The sequence below is a fragment of the Halichoerus grypus genome, chromosome 14 (genome assembly GCF_964656455.1).
Source record: "Halichoerus grypus chromosome 14, mHalGry1.hap1.1, whole genome shotgun sequence".
Classification (NCBI taxonomy): Eukaryota; Metazoa; Chordata; class Mammalia; order Carnivora; family Phocidae; genus Halichoerus; species Halichoerus grypus.
The window spans coordinates 56,710,490-56,738,393 of NC_135725.1; the positions used below are offsets into that span (position 1 = coordinate 56,710,490).

The 27,904-nt window shown below is 39.9% G+C and overlaps 1 long non-coding RNA gene across 1 annotated transcript in view; it reads right to left on the minus strand.

The window, feature by feature from the left end:
- Positions 1-27,904, minus strand: part of LOC118518301 (uncharacterized) — a 193,112-nt gene that overhangs the window by 148,927 nt on the left and 16,281 nt on the right. The gene's annotated exons all lie outside the window — the stretch shown is intronic.

Consider the following 27,904-nt stretch of genomic DNA (forward strand, 5'->3'; position numbering starts at 1 on the left):
TCACTGAAAACATCTGATGTTGGAGGATGGCATGCATGTGGGGGACAATACAAAAGATATTACCACAGTGGGTCAGACATATTGTATATTCTACCTACTATTCTTTCTTAGGTGGTTTCATGTTCCTCTTCATTTTATGTACTGCACCATCAATTTCTTCTCTGTGTTGTAATGATTTGTGTACACAAACCTTCTCTACTAGATCCTAGTTACTTAAAGTCTAGGAAGAACATAATCTTCTGTTCAGCATTCACTACATATTGATTAATATAATAATATCATATAATTAATGTAATATGATTATAACCCAATGATGAAAGTTTTAGTATCCACTGATGATTCTTGCCTGAATTAACTATTACTATAATGGTTTATAAATATTCATTTTTCTTCACTATTCTACTTTTATCAATTGGAATTCTACTCTAAGAAAGAACTTTTCCTTCTCCTCCATTTTTTTGTTGACTTACTCATTTATAAACAAATATGGAGGGGTACCTGGGTGGCTCAGTCAGTTGAGCATCTGCCTTCGGCTCAGGTCATGATCCCAGAGTCCTGGGATCAAGTCCCACATCAGGGTTCTTGCTCAATGGGGAGCCTGCTTCTCCCTCTCCCTCTACCTGCCACTCTCTCTCTGTCAAATAAATAAAAATCTTTAAAAAAAAAAAAAACAAATAGGGACTCATGGATTATTATTTTATGCCATGAGTTATAACCCAATTCTATCAATTTTTAATGATGACATTGTCATGGATTATTATTTTATTCATGGGTTATAATCTGTTACTATCACTCTTGAAAGCTCAAATTGTCCTAGATTTGGCCAGAGGGAAGTCTTTGAAGCTTGCTTCTGTCCTTTTGACATGTCTCCATCTTGCTTTTAACACTACTTTCTATCACAAGATGTTTCAATAAAACACTTATTATTTACAAAAAGAGAAACAGTAATTTTATAGCAGATAAACCTGGTAGACATCAGCTCAACCAGTGTTCAAAGTTAATATCACCAGTAATGGTGCCTCCTGATACCATGCAGTGAGAAGGACGCATCATCACTTTGATGGTATTTCTGCCAAAAAATGAATAACCTCAATCTAATCATGAGACATCAGAAAAATCCATTAAGGGACATTCTACAAAAGAACTGGCCTGTACTCTTCAAAAATGTCAAGGTCATAAAAGACAAAGACTAAGAAATGGTCTTGGATTAAAAGAGACTACAGACATGATACTAAATGTAATGTGTGATCTTGGATGGAATACTGAATCAAAGGGAAAAGAGAGCTATTAAATATTATTGGGAAAATTGGAAAAATTTTAATAAAGTTTGGAAATAACAGTTTTATATCAATGTTAAGTTTCTGATTTTTGATCATTGCATTATGGTCATACAAAAGAATGTTTTCATTCTTAGGGATTTAGAAACTGAAGTCTTAGGGGGGAAGGAGTATCATGTCTGCTCCTTACTCCCAAAAGGTTCAGAAGAATGATAAGACAAAAGTGATAACCTGGTTGAAGGGTACATGGGGAAGTGGGTGAAAGTATATGGGCATTTTTTTGTGCTGCTCTTGCAACTTTTCCATAAGCTTGAAACTATTTCAAAACTAAAAGTTACAAAAACTGAGCTGCATAAAAGTCATTTATACTTCACTACATTCTTAGAGGATTAAAGGCAATTTATAACCCTTTCTATCCAACAAGATTTTTTCAATTAACTGTCTTCAGCTGAGTTCCCCTAGAAGCAGACACTGAGCCAAGTATTTGAGTACAAGTAGTTGATCTGGGACATGATCCTAAAAAGCATCTTGCCTTGCAAGAAATGTTAAAAGAAGTTCTCCAGAGGGAAAGAAAATGATTAGGATCTTGGTCAGGTACTTGGATGTACATAAAAGGTACTTGGATCTACATAAAGAAAGGAAGAGCATTAGAGAAGGAATAAATAAAGATAAAATAAAAACTTCTTTTTCTTACTCTTAATTGATCTAACAAATAACAATTTGTTTAAAATAATAATAATATCAGGGCACCTGGGTGGCTTAGTCGGTTGAGGATCTGACTCTTGATCCAGCTCAGGTCTGGATCTCACGGTTGTGAGTTCAAGCCCTATTAAAACACAACAACGGAGACGCCTGGGTGTCTCAGTCAGTTAAGCATCTGCCTTCGGCTCAGGTCATGATCCCAGGGTCCTGGGATTAAGTCCCAATTGGGCTCCTTGCTCAGCAGGGAGCCTGCTTCTACCTCTGCCTGCTTTTACCTCTGCCTGCTTCTCCCTCTGCCTGCTGCTCCCCCTGCTTGTGCTGTCTCTCTCTCTCTCTGACAAATAAATAAATAAAATCCTTTAAAAAAAATCCAACAACAACAACAATAACAATAATGCCAACAATGTACTTGATGATTATAACTCATGTTTAAATAAAATGAATGACAGCAATGATACAAAGGACAGGAGAGAGAAATTAGGAATATTTTGTTATTTTGTTATAAGGTACTTGCACTGCTAGTGAAGTAGTATAATGTTATTGGAAAGTAGACTTGGATAAGTTGTAAATGTGTATTGCAAACATTAGGGCAACCACTACAAAAGGTTTTTTTTAAAAAGTATAACCAATATGCTAATAAGAGAAAAAGAGAAAAAACGGAATCATATAAGATGCTCAATTAAAACCATAGATGGCAGAGAAAGAATGGAAGACAAAATTAGGAACAAAGAACAAGAGCAACAAATAGAAAACAGTAACAAATATGGTAGAAATTAATCCAACTATATCAATGACCACTTTAAACAATGGTCTAAACACACCAATTAAAAGACAGAGATAGTCAAAGTGGATCAAAAAATAAGACTCAACCATATGCTATCTATAAAAAAAAATCCACTATAAATACAAAGTAGATTAAAAGTAAAGAAATGGAGAAAGATACACCATGCTAACACTAATCAAAAGAAAGCTGGAGTAACTATATTAATTTCAGACAGAGCAGATTTCAGAGCAAAGAAAATTTTCAGGGATAAAGAGAGTGCTATGAATTGAATTGTGTCCCCCCAAATTCATATGTTGAATCCCCATTCCCCAATATGACCAGATTTGGAGATAGGGTTTATAAGGAGGGAAATAAGGTTCAATGAAGTCATAATGGTGGGTCACTGATAAGATAGGATTAGTATCCTTCTAAGAAGAGGCACCAGAGAGCTTGTTCTCTCTTTCTCCAAGTGTGCTCAAAGAAGTGAGCAAGTGAGCACCCAGTGAGATGGCAGTAACCTACAAATCAGGAAGAGAGGCCCCACCAGAAACTGACCATGCTGGCACCCTTATCTCAGACTCCCAGCATTAAAACTGTGAGAAAATAAATGTCTGTTGTTTAAGCCAACTGGTCTATGGTATTTTGTTATGGCAGCTCATACTAAGACAGAGAGACATTCCATAATGATAAAGGGATCAACCCACCAAGAAGCTATGACAACCTTTGATGTGTATGCACCAAACAACATAGTGTCAAAATACATGAGTTAAAAGCTAATAGAACTGCAAGGAGAAATAGTTGGAGACATCAATACCCTTCTATCAAAAATGGCAGATCCAGCAAGGAGAAAATATCAGATGTGAAAGAAGGGATATCACTATAGATCCCATGAGCATTAAGAGAATAATAAAGGAATACTACAAACAACTCTATGCTTACAAATTTGATAACTTGGATGAAAAGTACCAATTCCTTGAAAAACACAATTTGCCAAAACTCACATAAGAAGAAAACAGACAATCTAAATGGGCCAATACCTACTAAAGAAATTGAATCAATGATTAATAACCTTCCAAAACTGAAAGCACCAGACCCATATGGGTTCAATGATAAGTTCTTCCCAACATTTAGGAAAGGAATTATACCAATTCTCCACAATCTCTTTCTGAAGATAGAAGCAGAGGGAATTTTTCCTAAATCATTCTATGACTCACAATTACTCTAATACCAAAACCAGAGAAAGACTTCAAAAGGAAAGAAAACTATAGACCAATATCTTTCATGAACATAGGTGCAAAAATCCTTGACAAAATATTAGCAAATCTAATCCAACAATGTATAAAAAGAATTGCACAACACAACCAAGTGGGATTTACCCTAGGTATGCATGGTTGCTTCAACATTCAAAAAGCAATTAATGTAATCCTTCATATCAACAAGCTAAAGGAGAAAAATCAGATGATCTTATTAAAAGATGCAGAAAAAGCATCCGACAAAATCCAACATCCATTCATGATAAACATTCCAAGCAAACGGGAAATAGAGGGTAACTTCCTCAGCTTGATAAAGAACACTTACAAATAATCTACAGCTAACATCATATAACTAACATCTCACTGTCATTAGCAGTTAGAAACTAGAAACTTTCACGCTAAAATCAGGAAAAAGGCAGGGATATTCTGTCCTCTTGTACCACTCCTTTTCAACATTGTCCTAGCTAATGCAGTAAGACAAGAAAAGGAAATAAAAGGTATACTGATTGAAAAAGAAGAAATATTACTCTCTTTGCTCACAGATGACACAGTTGTCTATGCAGAAAATCTAAAAGAATTGACAAAAAAGCTGGAACAATTATAGCCAGACTGCAGGATACAAAGTTAACCTATAAAAGTACATCACTTTCCTATATACTAACAATGAACAAGTGGAATTAAAAACACAATGCCATTTGCATTAACACCTCCAAGAATGAAATACTTAGATACAAATCTAACAAAATATGTATAAGATCTATATGACAAAAACTACACAACTCTGATGAAAGAAACCAAAGAACTAAATAAATGGAGAGATATTCCATGTTCACGGATAAGAAGTCTCAATACTATCAAAATATCATTTCTTCCCAATTTGATTTACAGATTCAGTACAATACCAATCAAAATACCAGCAAGTTATTTTGTGACTATTGGCATACTGACTCTATATGGAGAGGCAATAATGCCAGAATAGCCAACACAATGTTGAAGAATAAAATCAGAGGACTCACACTACTTGACTTCAAGAATTACTATAATGCTATAGTAATCAAGGCAGCATAGTATTGGCAAACACACACACACACACACACACACACAGATCAATGGAACAGAAGACAGCCCAGAAATAGATCCTCATAAATATAGTCAACTGATCTCTGATGAAGGAGCAAAGGCAATACAAGGGAGAAAAGACAGTCTTTTCAACAAAAGGTGCTGGAACAATTAGACATCCACATGCAAAAAAGAAAAAAAAAAAAGAATCTAAGCACAGATCTTATACCCTTCACAAAAATCAACTCAGAATGGATCATAGACCTAAATGTAAAATGCAGAACTAAAAAACTCCTAGAAAATAATATAGAAGAATCTCTAAGTGACCTCGGGTATGGTGATAACTTTTTTGATTGAACACCAAAAGCACAACCCATGAAAGAAATAATTGATAAGCTGGATTTCATTAAAATTTAAAACCTCAGGGCACCTGGGTGGCTCAATCAGTTGGGTGTCCAACTCTTGATTTCAGCTCAAGTCATGATCTTCAGGGTTGTGAGATCAAGCCCCGCATCGGGCTTCAAGCTGAGTGTGGAGCCTGCTTAAGATTCTCTCTCTCCCTCTCCCTCTGCCCCGCTCCCCTCCCCTCCCCGCGACCACTTGTGTCTGTGTGTGCATGCTCACTCTCTCTCTCTTTCTCTTAAAAAAAATTTTTTTTAAACCTCTGCTCTGGGGTACCTGGGTGGCTCAGTCAGTTAAGCATCTATCTTCAGCTCAGGTCATGATCCCAGGGTCCTGGGATGGAGTCCCATATTGGGCTCCATCCTCAGCAAGGAGTCTGCTTCTCCCTCTACACCTCCCCTCTGCTTGTGCTCTCTCTCTCTCATGCTCTCTCTCTCAAATAAATAAATAAAACCTTTAAAAAAAGTTTTTTTAAAATAAAACCTCTGCTCTACTAAAAACACTATCAAAATAATGAGAAGACAAGCCACAGACTGGAAGAAAACATTTGCATAAGACATATCTGATAAAGGATTGTTGCCCAAAATATACAAGGAACGCTTAAAACTCAACAACAAGAACACAAACAACCCAGTTTTTAAAGGACCAAACAATAGGTACATACATGAAAAGATGCTCAACATCACTAATCATCAAGGAAATGCAAATCAAAACCACAATGAGATAGTACCTCACACCTGTTAAGATGGCTATTATCAAAAAGACAAGAGATAAGTGCTGGTGAGGATGTGAAGTAAAAGAAACCCTGGTGCACTGTTGGTGGGAATGTAAAATGGTGAGCCACTATGGTAAACAGTATGGAGGCTCCTCAAAAAATTAAAAATAGAACTACCACATGATCCAGCAATATATCCAAAGGAAATGAAATTACTATCTCAAAGACATATCTTCACTCATGTGTTCATTGCAGCATTATTCACAATAGCCAAGACATGAAAGCAACCTAAGTGTCCACCAATGAGTAAATGGATTAAACACACATACAATGGAATATTATTCGGCCATCAAAAAAGAAGGAACTCCTCACCTGAGATAACATGGATGAACCTAGAGAGCATTATGCTAAATGAAATAAGTCAGAGAAAGACAAATACTGTATGATATCACTTACATGTAGAATCTAAAAGAACAAACTCATAGAAACAGAGTAGACTGGTAGTTACCAGATGCAAGGGTTGGGGAAAAAGGATAAAAATGGTCAAAAGGTACAAACTTCCAGTTATAAGATGAAACTTAAAAGTTTTCACCACAACCAAAAAAAAAAAGGTAACATGTGAGGTGATAGATATGTTCATTATCTTACTGTGGTAATGATTTTACAACATATACATATCAAATCATCAAGTTGTGCACCTTAAACTTACACAATGTTATATGTTAATTATATCTCAATAAAACTGGGAAACATTTTTTAAAATTTCTTAAATGGGGCCAAAGACCTTAACAGACACCTCACCAAAGAAGATATACAGATGGCAAATAACTATATGAAAAGATGCTCCATATCATGTCATTAGAAAAATGCAAATTAAGGCAATGAGATACCACTACATCCTCATTAAAAATCTAAAACAAAATCTAAAATGTTGACAACATCAAATGCTGAGAAGGGTGTGGAGCAATAGAAACTCTTATTTATTGCTGGTAGAAATTCAAAATGGTAGAGTCACTTTGGAAAATAGTTTGGGGATGTCTTATAAAACTCACATACTCTTACTATATCATACTCCTTGGTATTTACCCAAAAGAGTTGAAAATGTATGACCCAAAAACCTACGCACAAATGTTTGCAGCACTTTTATTTATATTTACCAAAACTTGGCAGCCACGATGTCCTCTAGTAGGTGAATGGATAAATAAACTGTGATACAACCAGACTACGGCATATTATTCAATGCTAAAAAGAAATGAGCTATCATACCATGAAAAGACATGGAAGAATCTTAAATGCACATCACTAAGTGAAAGAAGTCATTCTAAAAAGCTATATACTATATGATTCCAACTATACAACATTCTGGAGAAGGAAAACCTATGGAGATAGTAAAAAAAAAAATCAGTCTTTGCTAGGGATTGGGGGGAGAAAGGGATGAATAGATAGAGCATAGAAGATTTTTAGGGCAGCGAAACTACTCTGTGTGATGCTTTAACGGTAGATACATGTCATTATACATTTGTCCAAACCCACAGAAGGTGTAACAGCAAAAGTGAACCCTAAGGTAAACCATGGATTCTGGGTAATAATAATGTATCAGTGTAGGTTCATCAACTATAACAAGTGTACCACTCTGGTGGGATGTTGATAATAGGGGAGGTTATGCATGTTTGGGGAGGAGATATATGAGAAATCTGTATACCTTCTGCTCAATTTTGCTGTGAACCTAAAACTGTTCTAAAAAATAAATTAATTAATCAATTCATTAATTAAAATAAAATAAAAAATAAAATCTATTTAAAAGGAAAAGGAAATTACTTTTTTTAGCTGAATGGAGATCGTTACAAAGCATTTCTGCCCTCTGAAAGCTAATAAGAATCCACACAACTTTAGAAGGTATATCCTACATAATGAGTTCTCAAGTTGGAATCCATGATCAAACTCCACAAAAATTGTGTGTGTGTGTGTGTGTGTGTGTGTGTGCATATATGCATGCATCTTTCCCCCTGGAAAAAATTCCAAAACTTTCATGCTTAATCACTTAATGCTTAATCACCATCCCCTTCCGAAAATCTTAAGGATCTCTGCCTATGACAGTCAGCTCTGAGTACGTGCTTCTGACACCTTCATCTTTTCCCCAGTGGCTGATATAGACAGCAAACAGTGCAGTCACAAGGTCTTTCACCCACCTCACCCAAGACATCAGCCTGTAGGTTGCCTGCCATGCCCAGAAGTCAGCTGATTATCCCCAACAGAAAATCAGTTCATATCCCCTCACAGGTGCTCTCCATCTAGAAATGGCCCCAGCAGAGGAAACATATTATGACACTCAAGAGCAGCATCTTCACAGTCTCATATATAGCCTGTTGGACATTTTTCCCCCAGGAGAAAAGAGGAAGCAGAGAAAAATGTATAGCATATCCTCATAATTATCAATATTGTTACAGCTATCCCTGTCTCTCCTTAAACTGTTTGACTTTTCCATCCGGGTCTAACCTAAAACTATTTTTTTAACCCACATACCTCAATATACTTGTATGGTTTCCTCTTCCTGCTACAAAGTAAATATGGATTAAAGAAAATTCTGAGGGAAAATCTCTGTTCTCTCCTACTCCCTGCCTTAGTGGGCATCCACCTCTCTCCCCAACATGTGTCACCAGCCCTCCTAACCCCACAGCTCTGGGTCAACAGTTCCACCATTTGTTTTTCTAATCATATAGATTTGAAATTTCATTTATCTTGTTACCTCTCCATTCTCTTCATGCCTCCTCACTTGAATCCTCTCAATTTTCCCACCACAACAATTCTCACATCTGGTGATGAATTCCTTTCTCCTAGCCCTGGCCTGGCCCAGAGCACTCAACCCCAAAATGCTGACATTTGCCACCCCCATTAGTTTATCCTATCACTTGTCCTAACAATAATGATATTCCTCTTTTATTGAAAAATAAAATATTACATCATTCATGTGTATATCAATGGGGTGTGGGAACTTTAACACAATTCTGAGAGATGAGCGTTATCTTCCTTCTCAAAAGAGATGGATACTGAAGTTCCCTACACAAAAATTGTGAGTTATTAGGGCCACCACAGATAAGACGATTAAAAAAGAGATGTGCAGAATTCCACTGAGGCCCCCTCATGAGTTTCCTTAGGTCCTGCCTTCATATTAATGTATAGTAGGGGATCTGAATGGGCCCCAGAACGTCTGCCAGTTAACAACCCTCTAATACTGACACATTTAGACAGACAAGGCAGAGACCTTGGTGAAAGTAGAACATAGTCCATTTGATTTTGACTCGGGACAGGCTTCTAAAACATTGACAAGCTCTCTATCGACCTTAATAAGTGGTCTATAAGTGAGGCATTAGAATTATCTCATCATATATTAAAACTTGACAAAAATGGTACATTCTTCTCTATATCCCCACACTGGCTAATTAAAGTGCTTATGTCTTTGTAGGAGTCATCCCAACTCCATAAGGTCGTGGTGTTTTCTCCTGCTGATCAGAGCTTCTGGTTGGCAGTTACATACACTTTTGATTAATAAAAGATTGGGGAACAAATTAAGCACATTTAATAAGTACAGTTTTACAGGAGAAAAAAAATTTTTTTTTTTTCAAAAAAAAATTTCACAGAGTCCTTGGTAGTAGCAAGAGGTGGAATTACTGATGTGGATTACTGCTGGCTATTTTATTTGCTGATCCTTTTCAATACCAGCTTTACAACCAGCACAGCCACCCCAGCTCCGTGTTTACCTGGCCAGGCACTGGGTGGTCCTGATCCCTCTACAGCCTGCGCTTTGGTTGCTGGTGTTGCCAGCTAGCACGGCCGGTACAGCCAGACAACTGGCCCGTGGCGTCAGCACTCATGGCTGCAGCAGCCCAGCCATCCCCCCCTGCTAGCAGACCTCAAGACAATAGCCAAACTTGTGACCCAAGGGTATGGTGAAAATGGGAGTTCGGGACATCTACCTCTACCTGTTCCATTAAATGAAAGCCAAACCAGTAGACTGTTGAGTTACAAGTTTAGGTAGAAATTATCCAGTACCGACAAATAAGGTGAGCTAATGTGCACTGTGATGTGGAAACACAGATAGCATGGCATATACATAAGAAAAGTAACATACTTTACAAACAGACAAAATAATCACCCAGGATATGAGTTGCCAGCACAAATTACGAAGTTCAAAATTGTCTTCCTAAATATTTATCCAAAAATTATCTTTTGAAAGAACACAAGGTATGGGACACATCAAGATAATTAAGACACAGTCCTTGCTCTCCAAGTGCCTACAATCTAGGTAAAGAATGACTGAGTACAGGGACGCTTGGGTGGCTCAATCGGTTGAACATCTGCCTTTGGCTCAGGTCATGATCCCAGGGTTCAGGTCATGATCCCCACTGAGCAGGGAGCCTGCCTCTGCTTCTCCCTCTCCCTCTGCTGCTCCCTCTACTGCTCCCCCTGCTCATGCTCTCACACTTTCTCTCTGTTAAATAAATACATAAAATCTTAAAAAAAAAAAAAATGATTGAGTACAGTTGACTCTTGAATGACACTGGCTTGAACTGCGCAGGTCTACTTATGTATTTTTTTATAAATACAGTGCCATACTGTCAATGTATTTTCTCTTCCTTATGATGATCTTAACATTTTCTTTTCTCTAGCTTACTTAATATAAGAATACAGTATATAAGATGTATACCATACAAAATATGTACTAATGAACTGTTTATGTTATAGGTAAGGCTTCCAGTCAATAGTAGGCTAATTAGTAGTTAAGTTTTGAGGGAGTCAAAAGTTATACTCGGATTTTTTACTGTGTTGGGGGTCGGTGCCTGGTGTTGTTCAAGAGTCAGTTGTATATAAAATGAATATCTGGCAAAGTGACCAAAACTGAGTATTTCCTAAGAAGTAACTATGATGGTATCACTGGGTTCAAAAAAAGGAAAGGTTTCATCAGGTTTCATGGAGGAACTGGTGTTTAAGAAATTAAACCAGCAGAGCTAGGGAGAGCATAGTGAGTGAAAGGAAGAACAAAGACAAAGGTGTGACTCCTAGGAAGCAAGGGCAGTTGTTCTGGAAACAATGAGCCATTTGGTTCCACTGGATATACAATGAGCAAGCAATGAAAAGGGAAGGTGGAGAGGAATGTGGGGCCCTTACAGAAGCGGGAACTATGGTATTAAAGGGTATGCACTATCAGGGCCACACTGCATGGGCTCAAATCCCCACTCTGCCTCTCACTAGGTTTGTGATTTTAAGTATAACTTCTCTGTACCTCAGTTTCTTAAGCTGTAAAATGGGTACAATAATAGTGCCTGTCTCAGCGAGTTGTGGAGAATGAAATCAATTAATATGCATAAAGTATTTAGAACAATGCATGGCACATAGCAAATGCAGCATGAGTTACAGCTGCCCACTTTATTACCATGGAGGGTCTGAGATTCCAGAGTAAAGTGTCTGCACTTAATTAGGACAAAGAGTTAGGAAAGCTTCTCTGAGGTCAGAAGTGACAAGATTCAAACTGGGTTTTAAGAAGGTAAGTCGGTAAGTTGTAAGGGATGGAATGAAATGGGGGTGGAGAGGTGGGGGTGGGAAGTGAACACGGTGCAAGTAATGGGCTCTGGGCTGTGGAAGAGGGACCTATCCCTTCCCCTGAAGATAAATGTTGTGGTTTTGAGGGGGGTTCCAGAGCATGCGGATGGATGCATTCCTTCAGATTCCTCCTTCCCATTCAAATCACCTGATTAAAATATAGAGGAAGTTGAAAAGGATTTAATACCTATGGTAAGAAGCTCTACCAGCCTGAACCAAAAGATGGAAAGCAACTCCTGATATGTGGAAAGGAAAACTGACCTCTAAAAGCTTCTAGTTTTCTTTCTGTATCCTGAACTAAGACTAAGACTGAAAGGAAACTAACAATCTTATTTAAAAGGACACACAAGGGATGCCTGGGTGGCTCAGTCAGGCATCCGACTCTTGATTTTGGCTTGGGTCCTAATCTCAGGGTCATGGGATTGAGTCCCCACTTCCTTCCCTCCCCCCTCCCCCACCCCCCTTCCTTCCTACCCTCCTACCTGCCCTCCTCAAGCCCTGCATCAAGCTCTCACTCAGCACAGAGTCTGCTGGAGATTCTCTCTCTCCCTTGCCCTCTGTCCCTCCCCCCCTACACTCTAAATAAATAAATACATACATACATAAATACATAAATAAATAAAATCTTTAAAAAAAACAAATAAAAAAATAAAAGAACACAATTCTTCACAAGAAAAGACAGACACTTTCCTCTTTGGAAGGTGTTGAGGATTGCTAAAAATCCCCTTCTATGGGCTTGCCCCCAAACCTAGGTTCTTACTATGTGTTATTTCCATGAGATAAAACAATGGTGATCCCATTAAAATGCAAAGAGATCCCTTTTCCTATCCAAATTTAACATCTCAACAAGAGTAATTTATTCAATTAATAATAAGCTAGTCACTAATGAGTCTCCACAGGAGAGTTAGGTTTGACTGGGAGCATGCAGGAGGACATAAACTACAACTCTGTATGAGAGAGTGGCCACGAGTTGGGGACAAGGAAAAGTACATGGTGGGGAAGGAGTAGGAGCAGAGACCACATTAAAGAAGGAAGCAGATATAGAAAGGGGAGTGAAGGGGCGTAGGGAATACACTTGCCAACCTCAAATCTTGAAAATCAGTCCTGACCAAGTTTAACGAAACCAACATCTGCCACCCAAACTGTACAACCTTGATCTTCACTGCCAGCTGACTTACTGCTCTCTCCTTTTAGCTACATGTACACCCCCATCAGGGACCTCTATTCACCCATTTCCCCTAAGAAAAAGGAAAGAGAGAAAGAAAGAGAAATGAACCATTTACAGTTTTAATTGTGGTGCAGATGATCTGAAGTGTGTAGATGTCTCCCTTCCCACTGGCCCAAGATGCCACTAAAATTTTAAAACTCTAGACTCCTCTATGTTTCATGAAAAGACAGTGACAGGCTACATGGCTAGAAAGAGTCAAAAACCAAGTGTAGAACAGAGAAATTACTTTAAGCTAAGTTACAGAGATATTCATTGTTAATGATTCCAGAATTAAATTAAAAGAGCTTCACTCTGGTCCTTAAATGCGGACAGCAGTGCCACAGACCTCCTTTGGGGACTGCAGCAAATGTCTTTCCTTCCAGCCCACAGGTGACCATTCCCCCTTTCCCCTGGGGAGGAAGAACACAAATGTTTAATTAGGGAAGAAATAGCCAACTCAGCCGGAAAAGAAGCCATCCAGTGCTAGACTGACCAACTCAGTGGACATGACAGAGCACATCTTCAGCCAGCCCAGGAAACCCTGGAGTCCCTGGGGACTGGCATCCCCAAGAGACTGCTCTTTAATTGGTTCCCCACATTGCTGCAGAGAGCTCACCCTGCATTCGGAGCAGAAACAACTGCTTCATGGGGGCCACGAAATGCTGGCTGACTAATGAGTCACACTCACCTGCACACACTCACTGATACTGCCACGGCTAACAAATCCCACATGTGCTGCCAACCCTGGAGGAGAGAGATGGACTAGAGCTCTGCAGCTACTTGGCCCTTCTGGCACAGCTAAAAGATGATGACCCAGTAACTCTGAAGACTGACACCTTCTTTTTAGGACAGTCACAAAGCAGGCAGTATCCCCATGTGAAAAATTAGTGCCCTTCCATCAACTGTGAATCACTAACACTCTCCCAGCCAAGGGGTCAGAGCCTCAGCCTCTCATTTACATGGAAACTGGTCTTCAGAAGCTTTCATTCAAGATTCACATTGATAGGGGCGCTTGGGTGGCTCAGATGGTTAAACGTCTGCCTTCACCTCAGGTCATGGTCCCAGGGTCCTGGGAGCCCCACATCGGGCTTCTGACTCAGCAGAGAGTCTGCTTCTCCCTCTCCCTCTGCCTCTCCCCCTGCTCATGCTCTCTCTCTCTCTCCGTATCTCTGTCTCAAATGAATAAATAAAATCTTTTAAATAAAGATTCACATTGATAGACTCTGCAAAAGAAACGTTATCTGCCTATATTTGCTGATCAAATCCAACTGAATTAATCATGACTCACTTCATTAGAGAAACACTCATGCAGGCAGTGCTCTGTGCAAAAGGAATTTCAGAGTTAAGCCACAGGAGTGAGTTGCTTTTCCTCGGGCTTTTCTATATGGGTTACCATGGCACCCCCTCTGAACATATTCATAGTTTAACTATACAAAAATACCACAGAAACTCTTTGGACAATGTCTGGAGGGAACCGCCCACAAATAATGCACACACATCTCACATTATTTTATAGCTGGCTAAATTGGCTTCAGGCAGAACTCATTTATTTAGTGATTTACTAAGTCACACAATCATTATTCCTGCGACTTTCTATCTGGGGGAGCAGAAGCAGAGTGAAGTGTCTCAGGTCCACCAGAGCTGGTGTGAATAGATAAAGAATCAGGCTCTGGTGAAGTAGAGACAGTGGTACCCCTTCCCCAGGCTCATCTCCCCCATGGATGGAGTCAAGGATTTGGGGACTGAAAATCTAACTCCCCTTAAGCTAGCCCCACCTTCTGTCCTAGGGATAACCATGTCTAAACCAATTTCAATTACCTTAATACAATTAGTTTCATTGCCTTTTCTAGGAACCAATTCTCTTTTAAAATAAAATACTCCTTTGAAAGGAAGTATCCTGAGAGTATCTCAGTGGGAATGAGTTCATAAATGGACTTTTCCTATTATAAAAAGGAACTGCAGGCAATAGGAGATGACTGAGTCCAGTGGCTAGGAAAGAGAAGGATGTTGAAATCAGAGGAAAGGATCTGGAAAGAAAATGTGAGAAAAACCAGATATACTTGGCCTGTTTCACAATTTTGCCAAAGATATCTCACCCTCCTCAATTTAACCCCAAAGAAGGAGTGTCCCAAAAAAGGTCTGATGAGCTCATAATGGTCAGGAGTGAAGAAAATATCTATTTTATGAGCCAAAAGAAACATGTGTGGTCTTTAAGCAGATGCTCAATCCAAACACCTACATCTGTTAATATCTTAATCAAAAGTCAAAGGATTTCCAAGTTTGTTTGGGACTTTTTCCCCTGTGGCAGGGATAGCATGTGCAATATTGCAAATTCTACCAATGAGTTTACCAAGAGCAGTGACTAGCAGGGTTTTAATGACTAGTTTCCTCGCAATGCTCCTCTTACCCTCATGTCTCCACTGATACAGGTAACTGATAGCTACCTTCACTTGAAAATTCCCACAGCACACCAGTAGTCTCCAGTTTGTTCCTGGGGTTGGTATGCACCTGAATGACAGTGGATGTTCAGAGGTGAAGGACAGAAGAGGAAGGAACACAGTTATATAAACCCAGTCAACATCCCCTGCTTTTGCTTTGCCCTGAAAAATCAAGCAACTCTAAAGCATGACCAAGGAAATTAAACTCCAAGAATCACCCACTGAAGAGGTGCCTCAGGGCACATCCTAGCAAACATCCTGAAGTACTTCACATAATATCCTACACCTGATTAGCTTTGCCCATGGTAGTTATGTGGCAGGGGCTACTGACCTGGGAAAACCTTGCCTATTCTAGAGAAGAGTCGATGTCTACTCTTTTTGGACACTTATCCAGAAATATCTGCCCTTTTCTCATCATATACCTCCCCCCAGCAGCCAGCTTTTTATTACCTGAGGTAGGTGAGCAGAGCAAGAATAAAGATATAAAATCCCCTAAAAACCCCACACTCTCATCTAACCATTCCTTACATCCAAAATGTTGGGAACTTACCTTATCAGGCGCATCCCAAGTCATGATTTTTTTTGCCACAACCTATACTATTATTGAGTGAACATTTTTCTTTAAATGGATTTATTTAATTGTTTTAATGAAGAGTAGCAAGATTTATAGAGTTAAAAGCATCCCTTGACCTAATCAGAAGGGCTGCAAGAGAACTAAAAGAAATAAGTTCCTCATCTAAAATCACCTAATAGAATCACCCCCCCCCCAAGTAGAATGACCCCACACTTGGAGGTGAGAGGGTCTAAAGAAAGCCCAAGCACCCTCCCCCATACCTATACACACACACACACATACACACACACACACACAAACACACCACCTTCTACACACATATCACCAAGGAGGAGCTCTGACTTAAGTGCTCCAAACTGGGCCACAGCAGTCAGTAGAGGTTGGAACTTTGGATGGTTAAACCAAAGGGGATGGGAAGTGACCCCTCTTCTAGATTTCTCACAGATTTTTCCCCCCACCTTCTCTCCCACTGTACGGAGTAGTCAGATACGCCAGAGGCTGCCTCCCACTTATCAGGCCCACACCTATCCTTGGTCCTCATAACCAAAACAAAAAAACAGGGAGAACCTAGAGAAGCCATGGAGAGGACACTGAGGCCAGACTGATCTAGGCTTTACAAAATAGGATTCTGTTCTCCTTTGTAGTCTTTTTGGATCTTCTCTTACCTAGAGAGTCTTAGGATCCTGGACTGGGGGAAAGGGTCCAAGGAGGCCGCACCATGCCCTCACCTCATCTAAACCTTGAGCTATGGGACAAAGGAGTCCTCCTGGCTCAGAAATGGTTCTTCTCAGTCAGTAGGATCTAGACATCACTGTTTTCCTCTGACACTGTCAACCCTAAACCCTGATAACAAGTTATAATACTGAGTGGCCCCAACTCATGTTTTTTTTTTTAAGATTTTATTTATTTATTTTTGCGAGAGAGAGTGAGACCATGGGTGAGGGGTGGGGGGCAGAGGGAGAAGCAGACTCCCCACTGAGCAGGGAGCCTGATAGGGGACTCAATCCCAGGACCCTGGGATCATGATCTGAGCTGAAGGCAGATGTTCAACAGACTGAGCCACCCAGGAGCCCCCAGCTTGTGTTTTTATTATCCTGCCTACCTGATTAAGTTTCATTAAGCTGGAAGAAAAGCAAAATTTGGATAATGCCAACCAGAATAATTGGTCCCTGAATAATTGTGTTAATTGTACAACCCAATCATGAATGAACAAAAATAATGAAAAGTATATTACTTTCCATAAAACAGATAATAAACTTGAAACAGCACTTATTGTTTTTTATTTTTACATTAAAATTCTCTTTTGAAGTCCCATTACAACTGTGTAAAATATTAATAATTATCTTTTGTTGGCACTATGTGCTAAGATTTTAATAGCATCTCTAAGAGGTAAATAGACTTTCCTCCCATTTTATAGATAGGTAACTAATCTATAAAGGCTGAGGCTAAGGATGTTAAATGCATGCCCAAGAGAACATAGCTTATAAATTGCAAAGCCAAGACCCAAAAGCCAATGCATTAAACACTTCAATAATATCATCCTAAATCCTAAATTACCCCCTCCAGAAAGATAAGTCATAAGAAGTAGAAAATGGGATAGCTTAAATGTTACTGTCTACATAGAGCAGAGAATACATTTTCCTAAAAGGAAGGCTTTATTTTGAGCTTTTACTAACCCAGTAGAGGACTGAAGAGAAGGCTTTTAGTAGAATTCTAATCTTTTGCCAGAGTCTTTTACCATTAAAGAGCCTCCATTAATAAAGGAAAGTGGTTTGGAAAAGAACATAGGCCCTTGAGTATTTTTTTCTTAGAAACTGAAATAACCTGGGTGATAATGCATCATAACACTCCAACTGGAAAGTTTCCAATTGGTGTTTGGCTTTTTACAAGTTGGCCTTAACTAAACTTCCCTCAGCTTGATTAAAGTTTAGGTAGGCTTCCTCCTGACCTCCCTTTTCTTAAAGCATTTACTTTAGAAACTTGCAATTGTAAATTCTTTCTCTGAGAAGATGTACATCTTCTCCCAGCCTCTTGCCAATTATACAACCCAGGAAAGTCTTTCTCAAGGACCTGGGAATCATCCCTTTGAAATGTAATCATCCAGAAACCCCTATCTCCCAGTCTTTATGGGAGAGTAGGAGCCTAACTTCCTTGAACACCAATTGGCAAACACCATCATATTGAACCAACCTCCTTCTCAACATCCTCAATACTCCTACATTAGCTTACCCCAGCACTAAAAACTCTCCCAAAACCTTTTGTTTCAGCAGAGTTGAGTTCAATCTCTCTCCACTATTGCAATAGTCTGGAATAAGGTCTTCCTTGTCTGTCTGACTCCATCTGGTACAATTTTCTTTGACACTTTTGATTCACAATAACCTATGCTAACCCATCGTTTCTCCATTGGCAATGACTTTGCACTTGTAGTGACTCAGGGTCTGCAGGTTCTCTTATAAAATAAGGAGCTAGAAGTGAGTGCCTGGGGGTTATTACAGTACTGAACATTACAGACCCATGTTTTCTACTTCCTGTGACCAGCTATTACAGAAACTGTAAAGAAATCATCCCAACATAGGCAAAAAGCACCACATTCAGCCTTGCTCAGACATCTACCCCATCCCAACCCTATCACCAGGACAACTTTCTACTCACTGGAGGTTCACTTGGGTTGATATGCAAATACCCTTGGCATTGAACTCAAATAAAACATACCTGGAAATGTTTAGGACCCTACTACCTTTAAAACCATCAAAAACATACAGATCACAATAAGCTCACTAAAACAACACTTATATTTCACAAATTTTCCATCCAACTTGCATTGTCTTCTGTACAGCACCCCAGTTCCATTCTCCACCCCCCAAGTCCCACCTATCCCCATCAAGCTATAATGGTTCTCATCTGAGCAGTTGTGACATCAATGCCCTGAATTAAACCCATTTAGATTTGACATGTAAAGTTAAAAGGAAAGCGTTTCAAGGAGTTATTTTAGAAGGCAGCAGGCAAAGGAATTACCATGTAACTTGATGTGTAGGAAAACACACTAACTAGTCCTTTGGAAAATGTGCCAATGGGCGCATCTAACTTTGGCTGGTTAACTCCATTCAAGAGGTTGTGTTCACAGTTGTATCCAAATAGACAATATCTAGGCATTTTGGTCGCAACAACTCCATCAACCACTGGCTCTGATCAGGAAAATGTATGGATTTAAAATCTAGAAGTCTGTGAATCAAGTTGTAAGTCTAAGGTAAGAAAACATGGTGCTGCTACTTAATGTTATCTACTATGTGTCAAGTGCTTTGCATTCTCATTTTATTTGATCTTAACCTTGAGAGGTAAGCACTATCATCCCCATTTTAAGTCACACAGCTAGTAAAGGTTAGAGCTAAGATTCAAACTAGTGTCTGTTTAATTCTAATGCCTGTTTTCTTTCCATTGTACAATACTATGCTTAATTTGGGGTGGGGGGATTAATCAGCTTTCAATTCTTGCTCCTTTGTTCCTGAAAGAAATACAGGGGTGCCAGGGGTGCCTCAGTCAGTTAAGCATCTGACTCTTGATCTCAGCTCAGGTCTTGATCTCAGGGTCATGAGTTCAAGCCCCATGTTAAAAAAGGAAGGAAGGAAGGGGAAGAAAGAAGAAAGAAAAGAAAGAAAAGAAAGAAAGAAAGAAAGGGAAAGAAAGAAAAGAAAAGAAGAAAAAGAAAGAAAGAAAAGAAGAAAGAAAGAGAGGGAGGGAGAGAGGAAAGAAAAGAAAAGAGAAGAAAAGAAAAAAGAAAAGGAAAGAAAGAAAGAAAAAGAAAGAAAGAAAGACACAGGGCAGGGGGAGGGAGGGAAGGTGAGAGGTTGGAAGGAAAGAAGGAAGGCAGCCAGCCATTTGTTTAGCACTCAGAGGATTTGCTCTATGATTCAGATAGCAAACATCTTATAGGAAGTATGTAATCAATTGAGATAGAAATTGAAGGAGATGGTGCTAAGAAGTTAAGGTGTTTGGTTTAGATATGTGGAATCTGATGTCCATGTAGGACATTCAAATGGAGTCAACTCAGGGACACTTATCAATATTGGTCTGTAGCTCAGGAGAGAGGTTGGGGGTAAAGATCATGATGTGAAAGCTTTCATCAGCAAAGAGTTGTTTGTAAACTATGGAAGTGAATGAAGCTGCCCACAGACAATGGAAAAAGTGAAAAGACAAGATGATTGAGGACAAAGCTCTGGAGCTAATAGAGGAGAAGGAACAAGTGAAGAAGACCTGGGGAAGGGGCAGCCAGAAAAGTGGGAATAAGGAAATGTGAGTTGTAAGCCGGGAAAGGGGAAAGATGGTGGCAATGGTCAATAGTCAAAAGCCTCAACCAGATCAAGTGAAGTGAGAATTGGACAGTGCTGCAGGACAAAGAATAATTTAAATGGGTTGAGGGTTCCAGAAAGTTGGAGATGGTAGAAAGAGTCAATGCAGATGTCTCTAAGGAATCCAGTGTTGTAATAATAATGGTTAATATTTATAGAGTGCTTACTAGAACCCAGGCATCATTTACATACAGTATCTCACTTAATCCTTATAGCAACTCCTTGAGGAAAGTACTGTTACTATCTCCATTTGATGGATAAGGAAAATGAGGCACAAGGAAGTGAAGGAACTTGCCTAAAAACTCAAATCTAGTGGTAACAACATCAGGATTTGATGTTTGTTGATCAGGTAATCTGATTTCAGACCCCAACTTTCTAACCTCAGGCTAAATTTCTTCCCTTCATAGAAGAAAAAAGGCAAGACTAAAGTTAAGAGGGGCGCCAAGAGAAGTTTCCTATACATGCTTGATTTTATATGGGAAAGTTTTGAGTATGTTTTTATACTGAGAAAATGAATTAGTGAAGAAAACCTGAAGATCCTAGAAAGAAAAGAAAATCAATGGCACACGTTCCCATAGGAAGAAGGCAGGATCAGAAGCAATTCCTTATCTATTATTAATTCCTCAAGTCCTTGGTGAATGTTTACATGTCAGAATCTGCTTGGCATTAGGGACTCAGTGGTGAACTACAGAGATGGAGCTCTCACCCCAGGAAGCTTCCAGTCTAGCAGTACAGAGACAGGTCAAAAACAAGGAAACAGACCAACAACATAAACCACAGTATGTGTGATGAGGGGAGCAAATGGGGTGCTGGGACAGAAAACAACCTCCCACAGATAGTGACATTTAAACTGAAACTGAAGTATGGGAAAGAGGCAGATTTGTGAAGATTGCAGGATAGGGGTCAAGGTGGAGAGCACGGGGGAGAACAGAATGAGGTGCCACAAAAGAGGTAAGCAAATCACCTGGGTGGCTTTTAAAAACTGTTGACCAGAAAATCAGGATGTCTCGTCAGACAGAGAAATGACATCATCACATTTACATTTTTAAACAATTAAGAAAACTAAATGGGGCAGGGGAAGGAATCAGCTTTATAAGGGTAAAAGGTCAGCTCTTTTTTAAAACAGGAAAGAAGGAAAGAAATACTTTTATAGACAAGTTTAAAGGTGAAAGGGAGAGTTCACACCTAAGGAACTTCTATTGTCTCTGAAAAAGGAAAGACCCTAGTCCCACCTGCAGTGATTAAAGGGCATGGGATGGGGCTCAAAGGAGAGATGGGAGGTCAGAAGCAGCCAACAAAGGGAATTTGGAAAGGAAGACACCTGGGAAAATAAAAGACCTAGAGGGTAGCACTGGAAGCCTCAAAAGATGCTGGAAACCAGCTCTTTCAGGGGAGCCACCATCATTGGGCAAGATTATGTAAGAGTCTCCACTGTGCCGAAGAGACTGGGGACTGTTAGACTAACAGAGACATGAACTGTAGAGCAAGTGCAGAGGAAAATCCAGGTAGTTGAGAATTTTCAATAAGAAACCATTACAGAGATTAACCACGGATCCAAGGCTGTGTCAGAAAGTAAGCCAGGAAAGCTAGTTAGACTGGAACAGTTAAACAGGAGCCTTAATGCAGCTGAAGAACAAACAGATTTATCGAGGGGAGAGAGGAGGGATGCAAGCACATGGACGCTAATGGGATTTCAAAAAAGGAGCAGTTTCAAGCAATGACAAGGTCTGTGCTGTGATTACAGAGCAGCATTGGCAGCAACCAGTTTGCCCATTGCCCTCTTCAGGGAGCCTTGCAAATAGACAGGCTTTTGTTTATGGACATTATCTAGATTCCACATAAAAAGCACTCTACAACCACCAAATATTAGAGTATTGTTGTGAAGGGATGCTGAGGAGATGGCTTCAGGTCATATGTTGATGGTTGCCTGGCACCTTCCCTAAAACACTTAAACCCTGAGTACAGTTACTGACCATATTATCCCAGCAGGTGGAAAAATTCTATTTAAGAACAATTTCCACCATTATGTCATCAAGAAACTAAAATCACTGCCTCGATTCAAAATATCACTGTTGCTGACACTCAGTTCTTACAACCCTGGTTATTTCTCAATCTTGGATGAAATGCCTGTCAAGATCTCAGTTGGCCTAATGCAAGATGATTACCCATGGGTGGTGGTTGTTTTTTCCAGTCAGCTAGAGGATTAGCTGTGAGATTCAGCCAAAAACCCAGGGATAGCTTTGGAGAAATGAGGGTGAGAAGTAGGAATTGAAGCTCCACACACCAGCTGTGAAAGGCTGAGCAGAGTGGAGTTAAGATCACTGGCTCAGTGGTCAGCTCTGACATCCAACTCCATCTCTACTTGCCAGCTGAGTGGATGAATCTCACTTTCAGTGTCCTCTTCTGTACAGTGGCTAATAATATCTACTTTGCCTGCTTTGTTACAAAGATTAAACAAGATTGAGTATGTAAAGCATTAAGCACAGGGTTTGGCACATAGTACTATAGAGCTCATTAAATGATAGTTGTTGTTGTTGTTGTTGTTATTATTATTATTATTAGGTTCTCAAATTGTATGCTTAGGACAATGAATCACTTCCAAGACATTGCTGAGGGGTTCTAGCTTCTCTAGATAGTTCTCTAAAGCAATATATATATATATATATATATATATAGCAGTGTGTCAGTAAGCCCATTAGGGAAAGGGTAAGGAGGAGAGTAGAGCCCTGATTTGTAATGGTTACCAATTTCCATGGTGTAAATACATCCACCGTGATTGACTTCAGGCTACCGAATGTGGCATCACCAAAAGTACATTCGGTTTTCAGGAATCGATACAAGCTAGCTCCCATACACCACTGAACATTTGTCTGAGAATATCCCTCAAGAGTTCTTGGGAATTCATTTGTTAATGCACACACACACACACACACACACACACACACACATCAAACACCTATTCTACTCTATGATGGGCCAAGCATCTATTGTAGAAAGAAGATTTTAGAAAATGAACAAAGAAGACATGGCTCTCCCTTCCTTGAAGCTTGTAATCTTGGAGGAAAATGGACAACTAAACAGCTATTACAACACTGTGAGGATGTGCCATGTGGAGAGAGCAATATGACAAGGAAGGTCAGGGAGGACACCTCACATCAGAGAACTCTCCTAGTCTAGAGGATGAGTAGAAGCCAGCCAGGTAAAGTGAGGGCTGGGAGTGTGTTGAACAGAGGAAGAGGAGCAATGGCCTGGAGTAATAAGAAAGCAGAAACTAAGAGGAGATTAGTATGGGTGGACATGGCACGAGTTGGAGTGGGGGCAGGGCTAGTCCCCACTTAGGCCATTAGAGGCCTTGTAAGCCATGTTAGGAGAGCCAGCACAGGGTTTTAAATAGAAGAGTGAGATTTGATTTTGAAAAGATCGCTCTGATACAAAGTTTATATAATTAAAAAGAAAATAATTAAAAAACAGAAAATAAAGGTCAGCCTACTTAGAGTGTGAATAAAGGAGTGGTGGGGAGGGATAGACAAACCAGAGGCAGGGGATCCTACTTGGAGGTTGTTACTATAATCTGGGCAAGAGATGATAGTGACCTGCCCCTGAGTCTTATCAGGATGGGGAAAAGGGGACAGATCTGAAAGATAGCTGGGAGATAGAGCCACAGGAGCTGGTGACAGATAAGAGAGGGATGTGAAGGAGAAGGAGAGGTCAGGAATGATTTTCAAGTCTCTGACTTGGGGCACCAGGTAGATAAGGGTGCCATTCTCTGAAAACCAGAGGAAGAAGAGCTGAAAGAGAAAGAGTATGGGATTTAGTATTGGACATGTTGGGGTGCAGGTGCCTGAGAGAGTGGGATAATCCCCCTGGAGTTCAGGAGAGAAATCTGAGCTAGTGATAAAGCCATCAGAGCCTCTAGCATATAGGTCACAGCATAAGCCGTGGGAGTAGTTGAGATCATCCATGGAGGTATGTAGAGTTAGAAGAGAAGGAGGCTTAGAGTAGAACTCTAAGAGTCATCAATATTAAGCCCCCAAAAGAAGAAGCACCTAGGGGAGCCTGAGAAAGAGCAATCAGGGAAGTCAAAGGAAAACCAGGTAAATGAGGAAGGAAGAATCAATCAGCAAAGTCAATGCTACTGAAAGATCAAGACCAGGAGGACTAGGAAGTATCATTGGCAATCCCTGATGACTTTGGCAAAATTCATATCAGAGGTGTGACAGGGATGAATGTCAAATTGCAGGGGCCAGCAGAGGAAGGATGTGGAGGTAGCAGGTATACACAATCCTTCAAGAAGATTGACAATGAAAGATGTAAAGAATTTGGACCATAGCTGGGTAGGAATGTGGGGTTGATGGAGGGTTGTTCTACTTTGTTTTAAATGTAGAGAGACATGAGCATGTTTAAATGCTGGTAAGGAGGATCCATCAGAGAGGGGAGGCCAAGGGAGCAGGAAAAAACATAATGTGGGCCAAGCTATGCCTGTGATGGACTCCAGGCTTCCAGTTACCTCTGGGGTAGGAACTAAACCCTAAGGGTCTCAGAGCAAGCCAGAGTTCATTGTCCCAGTAAGGAGGAAAGGGAAGAGAAGGAAAGGGGTGTGGAGCACTAAGGAAAATGTGTAGGTTAAATAAATGGGGCCACACCAGTATGTGAGTTCCTAGTACCAAGTCCCAATTCTAGTCAAACACTACCACTTGAGGGAAATGTGATTAAAACTTATCTTAGGTTATTCTATGAAATAAACTTTTGGTTTTTAACCAAAATAAATCTTTAGATCCTTTAAATGCTTAGAAAAGGAGTCCAAACTGGCAACCTGTAAGTCCAATCCAACTGGCAGACAAATATTTTGCCTAAATAGTATAACAAAATTCAAGAAATTTCACATAAAAATCTAGACTCTGGAATTCTTTTGAAAACTTGAAATCTGGAAACGCTAGGACGACATGGCATCCATCAGATGACCTAAGTGGTTGCTGCCACGTTGAAAAGGGGCAAGCACTCCCCAGGTTGTCCTAGCCTCACCCAGCCTCCTTCCTTTCCTGCCCAGCCCATAGAGGAGGACTCTTCCACTCTGGCAAGTTGGGTTAGATGGCTCTGTCATCTGTTTCAGCTCTGCTCTTTTTGGGGGCACCTTCTACGTGCAGGGCAGAGAGCTAAGGCACCTTCTACGTGCAGGGATACAACAGCAACTGCAACACTGTCCCTGCTCATGGAGCATGTAAGCTGGGGAGGCTGGCGGACCCTTAATCTCAACAATACGAGGCTGCTGGCACTCTTTGACGGTACAGATTTAAGTCTGCATTTGGAAAATATTCCAGCTGTCTGCTCGTCCCACACACCCACTGATGAACAAAAGCACATTCGGAATGGATGCTCAACTAGCTATAGAAATTGTGACACGAATTTCCTGGAGTTGACATTGTATTGTAGCTCACTGCTTTCGGAGTGAGGCCAGACCACTGACTGAAGAGGGCAGGGGAGAACAGTTCAGCATAACACCAGAGAATTTAAAAGAGCATTGGAATGTTTTTGGCAATGGCAGTCTCATTGTATTCCTTCCTTTTTCTTTACAAATTGAAGTCATTTCCAATATTGTGCCAATATCTGACCTTGTCTTTGCCAGACTCAATGGAAGAGAGACTAAAGCAATAGAGCAGGTATGACCCGTAGGGCTCAGAAGATTTGTTTGTTTTGCTAAAACTCTTGCAGCTGATCTTTGGCCAATGTAAGTGTGTCTGCCTGCCCACGTCCCTTGAGGGTACCATTTTAAGGAGAAGGTGCTCCTTGGAACAGAAGGGCTTTTTCATTATTGAGCTTTCCCTTATTCCTGCTGCAGAGAGATTAGGGAAAACAAATTTGATAAAGTTTTAATGTAGACTGAAAAAAGCCATTTCACATACAAGTAAGACCTTTATTTCTTGCAGTAGAATTTTCATTGAAAATGAAACAAAGATGAAAACAGCTGAGGCCCCAAGGAATTTCATACAATAAGACAAAACTAGAATATTTCTGTTTTGAGAACTAGTACCAATCAAAGACTCTGAATGGGGGGTGGAGTATGGGTAGAAGAGGCAAGTTGTTCTAAGTTTGGGGCTGAAACAACTACCAGGATTTAGAAAGGAGGTCACACAGGCTGCTCTGTTGACCCAGCGGTTCCTCCCCCCATCCATCCCTTCCAAATCAAGACAACAGCATAGCTCCATGCATTATGGATCGTGAACTTTGTGTTTGCCCAGGACAGATTTGGACTTGGACCCCAGCTCTGCCCCTTAATGGCCAGGTAACCTTGTGCATTTACTAGCTGGTAACCTTTTTACCTAATGTGTCTAGGCTTCAGTTTCCTCATTTATCAAACATGGCTATTAATCCACATTTCAGGGGGTTGTGCTGACAATGGAGTGAGAAGCCTTGCAAAAAGTGGCTTGTCCATAGCAAGCATTCAGTAAGGGACACCAAGAAAGAGACTGAACTCTTCTGAGCATATGGTCAAATAATATTGGGAACCTGTTATGATGCCAGTTATCAAAATTTGACATCTGAATTCTGGTATTCTTAGCCTAATTTTCAAACTATTCAGGAGCCCATTATGTAAAACTAAAGAACTACTACAAAAGGTAAACAGGGTTGGGGAGGTGGGGATACACAGACTAGGGGACAAAGAGGCTAAAAGGTGTGGGAGGGAGAATTACTTTTCATTGTTTATACCATTTTGCATGCTTAGAAATTTTTACAGCTTTACTGAGGTATGATTGATATACACTAAAATTTACCCATTTTCAAGTACACAATTAATGAATTTAGGTAATGTATATAATAACGTAATCACATAACCACTAAAGCAAGATATACAACCGTTATAGCCCCCTAAGAATACCCTTTTGCTCCTTCACAGTCAATCCCCTCCTCCACCAGGGCCTTAGGCAACCACTCATCTGCTCTCTGTCATGATTGTTTTGTGTTTCCTAGAATGTCATACAAATGAAACCATACAGTATGTAGCATTTGACCTTTATGCTTAGTATTTTTTAAAATTCATCCATGTTATTGCATGTACTAATATTTCATTCCTTTTTATTGTTGAGTAATAATCCGTAGTATGGATATATCACAATTCATTTATCCATTCACCAGTTGATGGATATTTGGGTTGTTTCCAGTTCAGGGTTATTGTAAATAACTCTGTTGTTAACATTTGCCTACAAGCCTTTGTGTTGTATCCTTTAAATTTTGTCCCAAATGCATGTATTCCCATTTTCAAATTAGGGTTTGGGAAGAATCACCTCTCTAAATAACTGGAACCCAGAATAAATGAATATAATTACAGTTTGAATGACCAAGATTTACATAACTTCTCTCTACGTGCAATACTCAGTTGTCTTTTTGTGTACTATGTCTTCTGATATACTAACATGTAAATGTGCAAGAGCTATTTGGCTTCTTCTAAGCAGTACATCTGGTTGATTTCCCCAGCAGACAAGATCAATCAAATCACTATGATGATGCAAAATGCTTCCCTGCAGCCTTAAGGGTGTTTGATTTTCTTTAAAAAATAATCTTTAACAGCTACATG